The following is a 13830-nucleotide window of genomic DNA, read 5'->3' as shown; positions in this document are numbered from 1 at the left end:
TGCAGTGACTGCACCGTATAACGATAAGATTAGCTCCAAAAGTGTAACAGTGCTATTTGACTTTTCCTAGACACAGAACAACCTTAAACTTTTTTGAAGTTTTTCTGTAATTTACTGATTAAAACAATGGTTTGGGCTGGTTGAGTCCCTCAGTGCAAATTTGTGGTGAAGGAGATGATAATGGCACTCCAAATGGATATAAAAACAAAGGAGCCCCCTTCAATTAAAACTCTCCAGACATTCTTCCTAAGTGGCTGGCATTCCAGATTCAGGGTAATCTTATGCGTAGGGTAGTTGCCTGGAGTACCTTAAAATGACTGAAGGTCTTGTAAACTCAGTGAAGCTAATTAAATCCTTACACACTGAAATGAATTTCTGATTGCTGCTAAGGAGGCATTGAGGTCAGCTCCTCTTTTCATTGCCCACACTTTATGGCCAATGCCAGATACTAAATAAATCAGATCCTCAGAATCAAGGCTCTGTGGTTTTGTTCCTCTTATACATTCTCCCACCCGGCTGAACATAATTCCTTATCCGTCTACATCTCGGCATGAAAAGTTTTCTCTTCTATTGTTTTTCCTCACATAGCACCCGATTACCATGGAGAAGACTATGATATCATAAGAAATGAATGAGCATGTTTCTCACCATGGGTGAAATATACATTCCAGACCTAATAAAGTCAGAAATTGTGTAATGGGTCTGGTAAAATGAGCTGCTTAGTTAGTGTAAATATAAAGAGTTCTTCTTTAGGGCTTTACTTCAGCTGAGTTTGTTCTTAGGCATTTTGCTGAGTATGGAGAGGCATAAGAACACCTTTAAGATCTTTTCTGAACAGGAATAGTTCTTAAAGTGCATGGTTGAATCAGGACCCTCTACAGTAAAAAAGAAAGTGAAATTTCTCTTCCATCTTATAATAAAAGATTTTTGTCTTGATCATCATTACATCAAATTAGAACTTTCACTTCCCGCAGCTTCCCATCTCACATAACCCTGGAGGATGAGCCACAGAGAAGAGAGTAGTTTGTTTTTTTTTTTTTTTTCCAGACAGGGCACTTGTTTTATGAATGTGGTATCTGCCTTTGACAGGCAGCAGATGTATGGAAGCTCTGAAATCTGAAACAATAAATACCATTCAGAGTCTCACCACTGAACCTTCTTATAGTACTGCCTTTGTTAAATGAAACATTTACGGGAATACCATCCCCCCTCTTCCCACCCACTTTCAAGGCTAGGATCTGAACCATGTTTTTAAAGTAAAGGTTAAGTACCTGAGGCATGAACAGTTGACATACAAAAGAAACTAAAGTAAATTTATCATTCGTTTGCCAGCTATGAGGTGTGTCGAGGGCTTTTTCTTTCTCTTTGTAATGCATGAGAAAATGAACCTGGGAAGTGTATGCAAAGAATATTTCTTTTCTACACTGGAATGTTAACATTTGCACCTTCTGACTTAATACTGTATATTTCTTCAGAGTCATCAATCTCATGAGAGTCATCTTGCCATCTGTACCAGCATTGCTCCAGGCTTCCATATGAAAGTCCAATCTGGCGGTATAAATACTAGATAATGAAGAGTAGGTGTTAAAGTCTCTGACTGGTTGGAAGATGAGTCTGTGTCTATGTCATGTGTTAAACAAACAAGCAGAATCTATATTAACATGGACGTTCAAACAGAAAAAACATGCATCTTTGTCCTCATGCCCGCTCTCACTCCATGTTATTCCTCATTTTTTTTCCGTGCCTTTCTGTATTTAATAGGGTTTACCCAAAATCCTGGAGAAAAATGTTCTCTGACCATCATGTTACACTTTGGAGATTACAAATAGGGGCAAGATGTTGACTTGCTGTAATGTAGGGTTCTTTTTTCCGCCCTCTCCTTTTGCTCCAGGAAAGCTATAACTACATAGATTAGCAAAACTTCTGCAAGAATGGATGTAAAACAGATTTATCTCAGTGTCAGCTTTATCTGATCCATTTGGTCTTGCAGACTTTGGATGGTTTCCTTTGTTACAATAACCAGCTTTCGAACATCTATATCCTTAGGGTATTAAATGTCAGCCTCTAGTGTACCATTCAAGGATAAAAGATTGACAATACTGAAGTACTTTTTTTCTTTCTTTTTTTTTTTTTTCTTCTCTGGCACTGGCAGAGTCTTTACTCTGCACATCACTGCTGACCCCAGAAGTGACCCACAGGAACTACTGGCGAAAGGAGTGAAAAGGTATTTCAGCTTACAGGCATTAGAAACTCTCTTCATTAATAGCCTTTTCACAGACTTTTCAGATAGATTTCCTGTCATTGTGATGAGGATATATTTGTAATGAGGTCCCTTAAGTAAATGGCCAGTGGATAATTAATTGAGCTAACCAGGACTTCCCATACTGTATTTCCTTTTTATTTTTTTTTTTTTCCCCGTGACTGGAAGAAGTCTTCGTGATGGTCTTGTGTCTTTTGTGCTGGATGTATAGCCCTTTGCTACCTGTTGTCCAGGCCTTTCAGCCATCCTTCAAATTAAAGTCTTGGGTACTGTGTTGAGAGAGGTACAGTTTTTGCTTTGGTTGGCATCAGAACTGAAAAAAAATGCACCCACGAGATCACGGACCAGCTGACAGCCTCTTTAAATGCAGCCAGGAGAAGTGGTGTTCTCCAAATACAGCTAAAAATACAGGAGACTTGAAGTGTGCTGCTTGCTTTTCCTTCTTTGCTGGCTGAGCAGCTGGGATTGCATTGCTCTCCTTCTCTGTTCAAGTGTGTAGCTCAGAAGACAACATTTGGGCTACATCAGGGTTGCATGTTGGCAGGGAGTAAGGTAGTTAGAGAAAAATTTCTGTATTTACCTGTTGTGTATGGTACTGTGTCCAATACTGATATGCACGCTACTGATAATATGACCATAATTCTGGTTATAATACAGTTCAACTTTTGTGAAGCACCCGTTGAGCATACTTTAGTCTCCCAAATAAATCACACCAGTGGAAATCCACAGTGAGGCTGAATTAGGCTTATCATTATATTTCGCACTTAGATTACCGTCTTAGCACACTGGCCTCCAGCCCCTTTAATTAAAAGCTTGCAAACATGCATTCCATAAATAATTTCTGGCCTTCACATCTGGTTTTGAAGCAGCTATAGTTGATGTTTTGTAGCAAAGTCTTTCTCCCTCTCTCAGTGGTCTTCACTTTTTCACTTTTGGAAATACAATCATGGCTTACTAACGTCGCCGTCATTGGGACATTTCTCAAAAGATAAAGAATGTTTCTTGATGAACATGCACAAGTTTTCTTTGCACAGCAAAGCAGTCAATTTTTTACTCCAGTTGTAAAGAATATTGGTAACTTTTATTAATCAACTAATAAATAACAAAAGTATGTAGAAAAAAAGGTCCCCTTTGAACGTTATGAATTCATACATGAAAAGAAAAAGCTTTTTAGAGTAACTATAACTGTTGGGTAAGGAACCATGATTTTCTCTGCAAAGCAGCATCCAGTAAGGAGGTAAGGAAAAGTTATTGCGGTGCTGGCCGAATGCTTCTGCAGTTTTGTTCTGACAATTTTTCACATATATTTAAATTTACTTGTGTCTGTATGGAGTTGAGTGTGTCCACACATCAGCTGCTTTGAGGAATAAATGTGCTTTACTGCATCTTTAATTATTTTCTGACAGGAAGGGTATGCCAAAACAAAGGTCTCATTTCAGGCAGCTTGGTCAGATAAATGTTTGGTTTTGTCCTCACAGTGATGGACATAAATCACGATCAACATGATCCTTGCCTCGCTTATGCCGTTGTAAATCAGGATGGGCTTCACTGAAATTGGTGGAGTTGGCCCACCAACTTAGGAGGAACAGGTATTTGAGTACTGTGTCAGCATTTCCTTGTGTTTGGCACTCACAGTCTTCTCTGGACCAAGCCAATGAGAGAAAAAAATCCACACCAAAAAAAAAGAAGGAAAAAAAAGAAAAAGAAAAGAATTTAAAAAAAGAAATAATATAAGTGCTAAATAGTTGCCTCTGAGTTTCAGCTGTGGGAAGTTGTGATCCTCTGTGATTACTGCTCTACTCAAGATCAGTACACCAAGTGTACTGAATTGCACAGCAGTAGAACAACGTACGACACGTCTCCTCTCCTCCCATCCATCCCTGCTGGAGACGTGGTTGCCCTGGTATTCTGCACTGTTAGACCTGTAGGTGCAGCTGGTGCAGCCCAGGAGTCCTGAGCACTGTACCTATATGCAAATTCTCTATCTGCCAGTGACTTATTTTGAGCATTTCTTCCAAGGCAAATGCAAAAGGGACTTTAGTGTGTAATGTGTGTTTAAGCCTGTGTCTCCCTTTAAGCCTGGAGATCAGTTATTTATGGGAAGCAGACATCTGAGCAATCTTACCCTTTTCTTCTGTGCACTGAAGACAGTGAAGGTTGCAATATTAATTGCTGCATCAGCCACTTTAAGATTTAATGTTTTTCCCCATTCTATAGACAATGTATCTCTTGCATGATTTCCCACGTAGTCTTCACTTTCACAGTTGTCTGAATGATAAGCAACAATAATGTCTCTGGAAGTGATCCATAAATCATATTCAAATCCATGCATCCAAATGATCTTATTTTTAATCTCTAAACTACTGTAGTGTGTGCTTGCTAGTGTGGTTCAATTGGAAGCATTATGTTCTCCACCTACATATTTCCTTCTAATCTGTGCTAATGCACCCCAAAATAAAGAAATAAACTCAACCTGGAGCTTGAATAATAATACACACAAAAACTGTGGGCAATGAAGACGTCCACAAATAAAATAAAGTACTTATATGCACTAATGTAACACAATAAATAACACAATGTTTTATCAGGATCTGCAGAGGGAAGATGAATAGTCTTGAGTTTAGGTCACTCCATTGGAGTGGAGAGTACCTGAATTGTCTTTCTTGCTTCCCCACAGAATCTCTGAATGACCTCGAACATGTTGCCCACAGCTAAAATATCCCTATGATCATATGCTTGGGATATAAATATGTATTAATTATTGCTGTTAACAGGCCACCTCCACCTCTCCATTTAACTCTCTATTCAAAGGTGAAAAGGATAGACAAATCCAAAAATTCTAAACAAAGTTAGCTGTAGACAATGTTTAGCTGCAACCCGGCATTTAGCAGCATGTAGGAACAAATAAGGGCTAGGCTAGAGAGAGCCAGTCTATCTAGTCTGACATATTACCACAATTTCTTGTGCTGCAAGAAGTTCCAAGTTTTAGGAAGTTCTGAAATAGGGAGGTAAGGGATGACCTGTTTCTAAGGAAAGTTTTTTTTTTTCAGAAACCTCAGACTAGTTTTCAGGTGGGGAGCAAGCTGATTTTTTGTTGAATAATTTTTTCAGGCTACTGTGATCCTCCTCTTGCCATTGCAGTCAATGACAGCAGCCGGTGACTTCAGCAAAAGGAGTGGTGAGCTTTTCTCATCAAGGTATTGGAATCTCAGTGATGAAGAAATTTGCATTGTAATTTCACAGGAAAGCCTGATTGGACTGATGGTCAAGTAATATTGTTCCTCTGCAGGGTTACATTTGCAGGTCTCCTTCCTCAATACACAGATCTGCTTTGCTGCTTTTGTAAAAAGAAGCCCCCTTCAACAAAGACGGCAAGTTCAAGTGTGACGTCTGGTGTCTGACGGATGTCTGGAAATTCTTGCAGACAAGAAGTTGCAACTTTGGCTGTCATTCAGAGTCTGAAGTAGTTTCCATCTTACTACCTTGGAAAAGAGTTTGTGTGATCTGGGTTCATTCAGAGAATGATTGACTAATCAGTTTTTGGGGAAGTGAATAGACTCCAGCCCTTTTAAGCAGGAGGAAAGAATATGGTGCATTTGTGTAAACTGTACAAAATTACTCCCTTTCAGACTGTGGACATGAAAGAAGGGGGTGTTGAATGCATGTAGCCATAAAAAAAGGAAAGGCTTTTAACCGGGGATAGCTGGGAGATCTGCAAAAGCTGTGTCCTCTTTGGGCAGCCCTGCCAGTGCAGGGTTTCAAGGGGAAAGAGCAGTAGTGTTAGCATCATGCTTCCCCTGAGCGCAGCTCCTTCAGTAGCACAGCTAGTGATTCCTGCTGAGTCTCTGCTTTTTTCTATTTCACTGCATGAATTTCTGTCTCTTACCCATGGGTCCGGTGGTAAGGGAGAAAGGACCGTGTTCCTAATCCACATTCATTTGCTGGCTGCTCATACAGGATATGGTAGTAGATAGATATGACCTGATCTCGTTTTGTGTTAGAAGGCTGTATATAGTTCCAGGACACTATGTGCTTTTTTTTTCCTGGTACATCATTTGTTGTTGTGGTCTTTATGGAGGTATTCATGGGACAAAAGCTTTTGTTTCATTGTGGCTACAGCTGAAACTTTCTTTCCTTCCATAGCTCCCCTCAGCCGGTCCTTTGGGATCTTCTGAAGATGAAATCCAAACTGATGCCAGGTTTCACCTGGCTGATAGCTGGCATCCCTGTACAGGAATGTTTATGTCCCTTACGGAGGTTTATAGGGATCCCTTTCCCTCCTTGCCTGTTCCTCCTCCCATGCATCTCTAAATCCACAAGCTCAGACTTGCGATTGGCCGTTTCCTCACAGCTGGATACCAAAGGAGAAGGGAGAAAATGTCTTTCATCATGCTTGCTGATCTATGTGTTAAAGCAGACTGTCCATCCCTTGTCTACATTTTGGGTGTTGCCTGCATCTCCAGGGGAAAATGGGAAATAGGTAGCTCTGATTCTTCTGCTTCTACATATGCCCATCACGTGGCCTGAAGTAGCAGGTGCACGTCCCCTCCACTACCAGCGCACCTTATTATGCAGATATCCCTTGAGACACATAGCCTCCATAGTGCTACCCAGGCTGGAGAGCTGCCTAATAACCCTGATCCTGACCTGAATGCTAATGGGTCTCTGACTTCAAAATGTTCTGTGCCCACTGCATGTGCTTCTCTTGAGCTGATTACTGTGGTTACTGGAGAGAGGTTACTTTTTCCCAGTGGCTAGAAGGAGCCGTGAGAGTATTTTTAGGTATAAATGAGTTTCTCAGAACACCTGACATGAGGTCTTTTCAACTATGTCATAGCTCTGGATGACAAGGAAGTGTATAAAATCTGAAAGAATGTTTGTATTAGGCTATACATCAGACTTATGCACACGTTAGTGCTGGACTTCCAGGCAAGCCTGTGATGACAGTTCTGAGCCTTCATGTTTGAAATGTACCTGAACTAAATATGCAAACCAATCTGAGAAATTTAGTAAAATTTCAGTGTTTAGGAGTCAGGAATTTAAACTTTGTTTCCACAATAGTGAGGGAATTGGAGCTATTGTCTTCAAAAAAGTTCTGACTTCTGCAATGTCAGACTCAGTGTTGACAGTATTGCAGAGTTTAATTGTTTAATTGTTTGTTTTGTTGAAAGCAAATCAATATGAATGTTTTTTAAGGTGAGAAGCTCTTTTAGTAATATAAATAGTTGATTACCATTAGAGGTCAAAAAGGGGAAATGCTCCTTGATCAGGTAGTGCATACGGTGCTTAACAATATCTAAGTTATTTATTGTAAATTTGATATGGGTTTCATACACCATCAGCTGAGGTGGAGATTCTCAATTGAATTCCCATCATCCTTGCACCCTTCTCTATAATTTTTAACCCAATTCAACTTTGATGAATTACAGTGGATGAGTGATCAAATTTTAATGCAAATAAGGCTTCATTTAGCAGCAAGTGTAAACACATGTGGACCCAAACCACATGTAATTTGGTGAGTGTCTATATGTCAGAACAGGTGTCTGAGTGAGAATAAAAAGCCTTGGTTGAGCATACTGTAGAAGAAATGACAATTTGGTTCAAAGTCCAGATGGAGACTCAGATCTCTTTAGGATACAGCTTTTTACAGGCCAAAAACATCTCAGTATTGGTAAGAGCACTGATATGAATTTTCTGTGCGTGTTCAAAGAGAAATGTTTCAGTGTTTCTTATCCAGTGTGGATGCATACAAAATCTCTCTTTTGGCTGTTTGCTTTTGACTCAGCATTGGCAGCTCCCTTTTTCGTCAGACGACACTGTAAAGACATGTGAGAATTCTCATGGAACAGAGTTTCTGTCCTGAAACTGAATCTGCCGTAGTTCTCTTCCACAATGCTTATGGATAGCAACATTTTCTTTCATTCTCACTCCTTTAGGGTAAGTAAAAACAACACTAACTATAGCAGAAAAACACAATCACTTCTAAATTACATATTTTTTAAGGATAAAAGTATGTAATTTCACAAGGAACACTCTGGGACTCATCCTGCTGTGAAGCCATTGCTCAATTTCTATCAGCAGTGGTAAGGTGCCTACAATTCTTAAACTACCAAATAGCCCCTGTGAGAGTCAGGGCGCTGGCATTGCAGATGACAGATGCTACAATATTGGCACATGGCTCAGAATGCTATAACAACATGATATTTTGCTCCAGGGTTCCCAGTGCTTGCGTAGTTCATATATGTCAGAACCCTGGTTAATCATAACTCACCGTACAGTGAATGCATCCTTTTGACTTGACCAGTACCGAGCAGTTAATTTAGAAGAGATGACAGTGTCTGTCTTTTGCTGTCTTTGTCACCCTAAAATAATAAATCAAGTGCCAATAATTTGAACACAACTTTTTCTGTAAGTGTTAGGCAAGAAAGCAAAAAGAAAGTGAATGAGATGACTTTTTGTTTTTGAAATGAAACTTGTTTAACAACAATGAAAAATAAGCTTTCATGAGCAAAGAAGAGTGAAGAAGAACTAGAAAGATGGCCAGAATATACGGTGAACATAAATGCAGTCTAATAAATTCAAAGGCTGGCTTGTGTTTGGAGTTGAGGGTTTAAAAAACAAATACTGATTTTTGTGGAAGATTTGTAAGCAAGACGTGCTGTCAGTCAAAAGGAGAATAGTTGGAAGGAGAAAGAAATCGTTGAGTCAAAGTGAGGGGCTCCAGTTTTGTTAGTTGTCCTGGAAAAAGTAGGGGAAGAAGAGAGAAAGGAAGGAATTGATTAAACAGTTCATTTGGTTCTAGTGTATTTTTTTTTCCAGGGAAGTTATTAGAAAGTCACAGAGTGCCAAGAAACAGAGAGGATAGTGGAAGGATTTTGCAAACAACATCATAAAACAGACTGTCTCCAGAAGACAGTTTCATGTATTAATTACAGGTGTGCAGCTGAGCTAATGCAAAGCTGTGAGTGAGAATGAACAATGCAAAATAGCATTTTTGTTGCTCTCCCCCTCAGCCCCATTCCCCAGCTCCAACCCAGCTTTGTGTGAACTATACAGTGCTGACTTTGACAGTCTTCCTTTACTCTGGCTGCAGTTGCTACCTCCACCCTCAGCCTGGCTCAGCGTTTTTGTTATTAATCATGTTTGCCTGAGTGCTTGGAGATACCCAAGCAAGTCTAGGCTTCAGCAGTTTGCAATCTAAGAGCTCTTCTTATTTCAGAGCAATGCCAGCTGTTTTTCTCTGATGACCAGTCCAGATGGAGATCATCCAACTCATCCAGAAGGAAGTTTTTTGCAAGTACAGTGCTGTGCTTTCATGGTTATGGACATCTTTCCACTGAGGCAAGGCAATTATATGAACAATTGGGCCAGAATATGATGAAGTTATTCAGGAAAATCTAAGTTTTTAAGAATACACTGAAGTTTGAACATCAGCCTTTTTGATTAGAGCAGACCAGTAATGCTCCATTAATGTTTTTTTCCTGAAGAGAAAGCAAGCATGTGTGCGAGAGCATTTATGAGTGTGTGTGTGTATACATGTGTATTCTGTCATTTTTTTTCCCCTTCAGAGAAATCCTATATTCTTTCTTTTTTTTTTTTTTTTCATAATGAATTACTTTCCTCCTTCCCACAACCAAAATACATCTATAAGATGAAGAGAAGCAAGGGAATTCTTAACACTTAATTTGAAATTTACCATGGAAAATGCCATTTTTTGTTCACTGTCTCTGAAATATATCTAAAGACAAAGTCAAGTTTCCCACCCACTTAGGAATACAGTAGCACTGTCATGTCCTTCCTCCACTTGCCCTTTTCTTCCCTCTGTCTTTCAGCTACCTTTAGTAAATTGGGTTCCCTTACCTTTTACTCATACATCATACCTTCCAACTTGCTTATCTTTATCACTGTTCATTCTATTCACTCTATTTTATTGTCATCCTCTTCATATTGAATTTCCCAAAACTGATCACAGTTTTCAAGAGGGGCCTCACCAGGGCTGTGTACAGAGGAATTATTACCTCTGTAGTCTTGCAAGTAATTCTGCTCCACATCCAAGTATGGTATTTGCCTCTTTGTGCTACAGTGTCTCACTGTGAGCTCATATTTAATCTGTCGTCCACTATCACTCCCTAAATAAGTCCTGCAGCACTTCCCCTTTAGTAATAAAAACACAGAAAAATGTTTGAAGAAAAAGTAAGTTATCCCTTTGGATGGTTCTTTGAGAAAACCAGGGCTTTTGTACAGCTGCAAAGACACTGAAACTGCCTCATGCTCTGATTCAACATATCTGGATTTTGCAGCTCTGATGTCCAGAGTAAAAACAGATACGGCATTTCCTGTTTGTACATGTTCTCTTAGCGGTTGCTGGTTGCAACCCTGGACTACCCAAGAGCATTGATACAGTGCAGGAATCCCATAACTACTTTTAGAGTTTGCATGTATTAGATTTAGAGCTCAGAAATCCTGTTGTGCTTTAAGTAGTTTGGAGGTACATGCTGTGAGTGTTCCTTCAGCTACTTGATATTTTATGGAAATTGAATGATTGTTACTGTATATGGGCAAAACTAGGACATGACTTGAGTCACAATTTGCCACCTCTAATTTTGGAGAGTTCTCTACTCTCCAGACTGGATTATTTTCAAGCATTTTTTAGAGTGAGCATTTTCTCAGAACTCCCTGTCTTTCTTTTCTACTGCTGAATTTATTTAGAACTTTGTTGATATTCAGAGTTGAAAAGCCTGCCCAGTGTTTAATCTTCTTCTTTTTGTCCAATGAGTTGTCCTTCCAGAATAAAAATCCTTTCCTTTTTAGTCCATTTGATTATTCAATCTAATTAATCACTGTGAAAAATACCAGTGAGGATTTGTGAAGATTATGTGGGGAAGTATGATGAGCACATATTTACCTTCTGAGGCCTACAGGAATTATGGTATGTCAAGTCATAGTGTGTTACATATGTGGGTAGTCTGTTATTTTAGTACCCTGCCATTAACTTTTTATTTATTTATTGTGAATCAACCTAAGACTGTTTAACCTCAGAAATACAGATTTCCCTTTCGTGCCATGTTTCTGAGATCTCCCTGCCAGTTTCTCTTTTGCTCTCCCTGGAAGAAACCAAGCACCACAAACTGCAGATGAGCAGTTCTTGGAATTGCCTGAACAGCCAAGTGCAAGAACTGAATGATGCAGGAAGAAAGACACTATAAATATTGTAGAGCACCAGCATTTTTAAAGTGCTCCCTCATTCCTGATTGCAGCATAAGAGCGTACATTCATAAGGCATGCCACCCTGAAACTGATGGGAATGTCTCTGTGGATTGCACAGTTTGTGTACCAAACCTCCAGGTTCTTGAAGTAAACCCTTGCTGCTACAAAGAGCTCTTAAAATTACATGTAAATTGGAAATAGAAATCTCCTCAGTCCTGACATTGGAGCAGAGTTATTATTTCCCATGCCTGTCTTCTCTCACTCAGGAAGCCACTGCAACATGAAACCTTGTTCTGATTATTCCTCCTCCAAATGCCTCTCTCATCTGCCTGAGCTCCACTATTTCCTTGTGAAAGGAGGAATTTAGGCAAGCAGAATAGTCCTTACGCTCAGACTGAAAAAGCAAGGTCAAGAGGTGTCTGGTTTTCCCAACCACTGAAATGTGTTCACCTTCTTCCTTCATCTTGGCACAGGAACCTGTAAAGTGCAAATTCCCAGTTCAGTAAACTGCTGCAGCACAACCAAGGACTGAAGAGAGCCCTCAAGTGTGCTTTACGGCTCATGAGAAGATACATTTCCAGCAGTTTAGTGTTGCAGAATCAGGTAGTTGGGATATCACATCTCTACACACCTGTGTGCAGCTCTGGACATACAGTTCGTTTTAAGACCAGAAACTTCAGAAGCTAAATCTGCTCAGCTTAACAAGGTGATAAACGAGAGAGAATGTGCCTGTTGGCTTATAAGTATACTAGGGTGAATGGGGAAAAGATGAGGGAGAAAATTTTAGTAAAGAACAGGTCTGTGACAGAGGGAAATTGTTACATGCTCTTTGTAGAGATTTTTTTTTTCCTGCAAATTAGGTGAAGATCCTTAACCACATGAAGGAGGTTCTGGAGCAGCCTCTGAACAGGCAAAGTGTGCAGGGGAAAGCTAAGACTCGTTTGTGTCCATTCTCAAGAGATGTCAGGTGATGTGATTGCATGCAGCCACTTAAAAGGGCTCCAGATGTGTCCCTTTGGGGATGCTCAGTGGTTTAGCTGCTCGTCTTAGGAACTGAGCACTGAGAAGTGGACAGAAGAAATGTGAATCAGAACATATGGGTCAGTTGCAAACATTGTCCACCTACATTAGTTCACAGGCTGTGAATGTAAGGCTGTTTAAAAGAATGGGCAATTTATCTCCTAAGTATTTAATAAGGTGTCCACAGAAAGACAGTGTGACCACAGTTGCAGACTGACTCGTGGTCATATTACTTAAACAAGAACCTTGTTTGGGTTCTATTTGGATGGGGAAGGAACGCTGGCATTTTTGTCTGACTTGAAATGGGAAATAGAGAGTCTTGAGAGGTCTACTTCAAAGGCAACAAGTCTGGACAAGGTGGTTCCTTGGCTTCACTTCATGCTCTCAAGTTCAAGTTACTATATTTTTCTTATGCAAATCAAAACACCAGCATGGTCCGTAACTTTAAGCCTTAAAAGGAGGGTGATTATGGGGAGAACTTCACTGTTGTCAAGCACGTACCAGGAGTAAGTTCTGTGCATTCTTTCTGGATTGAGTTGCTCGTCATCTACGAACAAAATCCAACACCTGAAGCTTTAGTGACAAAAAACCATAAGCATGGAAGATATGACTAACTGTGTTGAATATTTCACAGTAAACGTGATACAGGGTTCTGTCTTCTTCTGAATTGCAGGTCTTTCCAGTCTGCCTGAATTTCATTGTGTAGATTTTCTTACTGAAAACTACCTTCCTCTAGGAAACTTGTCACAAGTATCTGGAAGAACCTTTTCTTGGTCACATACAGAGCAGTGCAAGTGATTTGAAGCAATATGGATTTTCTTTGATTTTTCCTTTATCAGGCAGTATACCAGCACTCAAGAGTAGAGCAGTTCTATTGTCTGGTGCTATACTGCAGGCATCTAGCAACGTCTGTCAAAGGCTGCATTCCCTTATGGAGGTCTGTGGCTCACCAGGGCTGTCCAGGGAATGAGGTCATATCTGCCTGTGCAGTGTTCTTCCTTGCACTTCAAACACACCTACTGTCAGGAACTGGACAATGTGAAAAGCTTGGTTCAGTCCCTGGTCACTTCTCTCACCACCATTCCTTTCCTAGTTTGGAGAACGATTGGAGCATTTCCTTCTTTTGTTTATTTCACATATGAACAAATGGTTCATTTCCCTCTGTCCCAGCTGCTCTGAAAGGTTTTCTAGTTTCTCCAGAATATGTTATCCAATGCTGCAGAGCGAGTCCTTTTTTCTTTTCAACTCCATGCCTTTACCATGTATTGTAATCTGTCTGCTCTGATTAGGTTCATCCTATAGAATCACTGCCAAATTCTATTTTACGCAGCAATGTTTAGTCT

The 13830-nt window shown here is 40.0% G+C and overlaps 1 long non-coding RNA gene across 1 annotated transcript in view; it reads left to right on the top strand.

Moving 5' to 3' along the window:
* The first annotated feature begins 2150 nt into the window (after window positions 1-2150).
* The window catches only part of LOC139826466 (uncharacterized), a 77728-nt gene continuing 66048 nt past the window's right edge, over window positions 2151-13830 (top strand). Inside the window, exon 1 of the long non-coding RNA XR_011736545.1 lies at window positions 2151-2224. This is a non-coding gene — a long non-coding RNA (uncharacterized lncRNA). The remainder of the gene's footprint in view (window positions 2225-13830) is intronic.

This window comes from Patagioenas fasciata, chromosome Z (genome assembly GCF_037038585.1).
Source record: "Patagioenas fasciata isolate bPatFas1 chromosome Z, bPatFas1.hap1, whole genome shotgun sequence".
Lineage (NCBI taxonomy): Eukaryota > Metazoa > Chordata > Aves > Columbiformes > Columbidae > Patagioenas > Patagioenas fasciata.
This window is presented reverse-complemented; position numbering and strand designations above follow the sequence as displayed.